General features: G+C 42.7%; 1 pseudogene; it reads right to left on the reverse strand.

Annotated features, from left to right (window-relative positions):
• Positions 1–2,151: 2,151 nt before the first annotated feature.
• Positions 2,152–3,062, reverse strand: LOC142437136 (olfactory receptor 6N1-like; annotated as a pseudogene).
• Positions 3,063–3,380: the final 318 nt, after the last annotated feature.

A 3,380-nucleotide genomic window follows, 5' to 3' on the forward strand; every position in this document is an offset into this window, starting at 1 on the left:
ATTATTGGTTATGGCACATAGAAATAAACAAAAAGCCTGCCTGTTCCAGAGCCAATCAATCAGGGGGCTTCATATTCCTTCGACCCTACCAGACAACTCAAAGGATTATATTCCAGGTGTTGCATAATGCTTCCTTTTCCACCTGTTGGAAAAGTATCAATAGGATTTTCTAAACTCTTTATCTGCAGGAAATGATTTGGAGAAGTTTGAAGAAGGGAAAATGTGGAATGAAAACCCAGGAAATCTGGAGTTCTGGGTGGATTTAAGGAAGGGCTTCCCATGGGGTTATAGGAGGAACACACAATATTCACCACACTCATTTGACTCTCAGGAATTAAATAATTCACCTATTTATAAATCAATTGGTAGAAAATTTGCCATCTTGAATGGTTGTATACCTATTCTATGTCTTTCTATTAGGATTGTAAGCTGCCAGCCAGACTGCACAATATAGAACCCACAATGATGGGGATTCCAGGATTATTAAGTGATGTAATCAAAGCCATTGTGAGGGCCATGGCTGCAAGTCCAGAATTAGTTCTACTTGCATAATTTAAATATAAAAATGATTCTACTTTAATGAGATGTTATAAAGATTAAATAAGAAAACATTTGATAGCAGATGGTTGACTTGAGTTTTTAGCAATGAACTATGGTAGAATGAGAAAGGGGGTGTGGGTGAGGAGGAAAGAGAGCATTCAAGCCCCAAACAGTGTTCTAGTTTCTGGTAAGACTTTGGTCCTATCTTTGTCACTAATCATCTGTGCATCCTTTGGAATGTCTTTGATGCTCAATTCACTCATAGTTAGTGTGTGGAGGTTAAATGCTGTCCAGCAGGGGAACTGGATGAGGGCTGAGAGAGAAGCGATAAGATAGAATACATAGGGTCCCAAATGCCCATTTCTATTTCGAATCTCCTCCGGCTTCCTACTTTGTGCTTGTTTCCCAGGTACATCTTGAAAAGGATGTGTTTTCCACATGCATTTGTTTGAGGCTTTATCTTTAATGTGGAGTGAGAGCATTTCTAAGGTGTCTTCAATGGTATTGGAAAGTAGCTCAGAAAGCATACACCTTCTTATGCCTCACCATTGTTTCAGGGAATAAAATTATTATCAAAAGTAGCTTTCATTCTACAGTTTCAATAGTTCTCCCTTCCACTGGGCACCCTTTGACCACTCGATAACCTAGACTCCGTGTTTGATGAGCTTTCGTTCATCAGTCGCTGCTCCACATCTGAAACGTGATGCTAACAATTACTTTTGTCCTTGGTCATCTTTACTGACCACCTTCCTTGTAATCGCTCCCCAGTCATCCTAACTGGCCTAGAGCCCCAAGTTTAGACAGTCTTCATTTCCTCGGCAGTGTGCTCTGTTTCCCACTATCCAATCAGAATCAAACCAACTTCCAATTTAGAGTGGCTCTGTGTGTGTCAGATGAGCCCTGGTGGCATGGTGGACCATGCATTGGACTGCTAAGTGCAGTGTTGGACCCAACCAGCCACTCCCAGGGAGAAAGCTGAGCCTTGTATGATTCTGTGAAAATCTACAGTCTCAGAAATCCAAAGGTGCAGGTAGACTCTGTCCTATAGGATCCCTATAAGAAAACTGAGACTGCTAACGAAGACACTATGGCAGTGAATTTGTTCATTTGTTTGATTGTGGAGGTGGATAGTTATGTGTGTCAGAATAGAACTGTGCTCCTTGGAGTTTTCAATGGCTGCTTTTTCAGAAGTACGTCACTAGACCTTTCTCTGGGGGGCACTTCTGTGTTGATGTGAACCTTCTGATTAACAGGGGGACATCTTAACTGTTTTCACCACACAGGAACACTTTGCTAAAACACATGTGTTCAGTTTAAATATCCGTACTGTACCTGGATTTTGTCTTTCCTCCTTTGTGCCATTTGTCCTGCATGATATTGGAAGGAATCAGAGAGTATGCACTTTTCTTTCTACACTTGCCTGCTCTGATCAACCCAGGGCTAGGTTCTCTTGTGTGAGTGTTGGCAGCATATTTGACCAATGATTTAAATTATTATTAAATACAAATAATAATTTAATTATTAAATAAGTGATTATTTAAATTATTATTGCATACTAATAATAATTACCAACAAGTTAAATGATGATCATTGATTTCATCACAGTCTGTTCTAAATTCTATCAGTGACTCTCTTCACAGCCTGCTTCACTTCCTTGTTTCGCAGAGTATAGATGATGGGGTTGAGGAAGCGGGTAAGAAGGGCATATACTAAGGCAATAAGCTTATCTGTGCCTTCAGCTCTACTCCCAGGCAAACCCACATACACTGTGAAGGCGGAACCATAGAACAGTGCTACGACAGTCATATGGGACGAACAGGTTGAGAAGGCCTTGGCACGGCTGGAAGCTGAAGGCAACCTCAGCACAGCCTTCAGGTATCCCCCATAGAGCCTCAAAATGAGCACAAAATTGGAACCAGTGGCCACACCAATCACGGTCCCATGAGCTTGAGCATGCCAGCTTGTGTCCACACATGCCAACCGCATTAGAGGCGCCAGATCACAAAAGTAATGGGCCACCTCTTTCCAGCAGAAGGGAAGAGTGGCTGTGAGGCTGGCTGGCACAAGTGCTGCTGAGAAGCCAGCCACCCAACTGGCCCCTGCTAGCCATAGCTGGACCTGCTTGTTCATCAGTGCATGGTAATGGAGTGGGTGACAAATGGCAAGGTAGCGGTCCCAGGCCATCACCCCTAGCAGGTAGCACTCAGTCATGCCCAAGGAATGGAAGACATACAGCTGGATGAAGCACACCACAGATGATACTGGTAATTTCCCATGGAGCAGGGTATGCAGCAGTGTGGGTACAGTGGTGCTGACATACCAGAGTTCCAGGAAGGGGAGGACACTAATGAAGAAGTACATGGGTGTGGACAGCCCAAGATCTGCTTTAACCATGACATTTATGAACAGGTTCCCTGCCAGGATGAAGAGGTAGATGAATTGGGTCCTCAAGAATGCACAGTTCTAGGGGCAGTGAAACCAGCAAGGATGAAACTTTGGTTCCAATGGGTGGCATGATCCATCATTTCCAGGACTGAGGATGAGCAATGCAGGATTCTTCTTTGAATCTGGAAATATTCCTAGTGCCATGGATGTAGACTTTGAGCCCCTGAAAGGAGCGGATACATTATGTCATTAACATTTCTCTCTTTGTATTAATTTAATGCTGTTTAGATATGAGCCCCAAAGATGGAGTAAGTATATGTTTTTCTACTCCATCATCAGGATATGGGAGAGAGAGGAAAATCCACACTTCTTTCTATCTTCTCATTCCTAATGATCAATCAATCAGTACTGTTTGGATGTTAGGGGAGTAAAATATTTTTTTCTAAAAAGTGACT

This window comes from Tenrec ecaudatus, chromosome 1 (assembly GCF_050624435.1).
Source record: "Tenrec ecaudatus isolate mTenEca1 chromosome 1, mTenEca1.hap1, whole genome shotgun sequence".
Taxonomy (NCBI): Eukaryota; Metazoa; Chordata; class Mammalia; order Afrosoricida; family Tenrecidae; genus Tenrec; species Tenrec ecaudatus.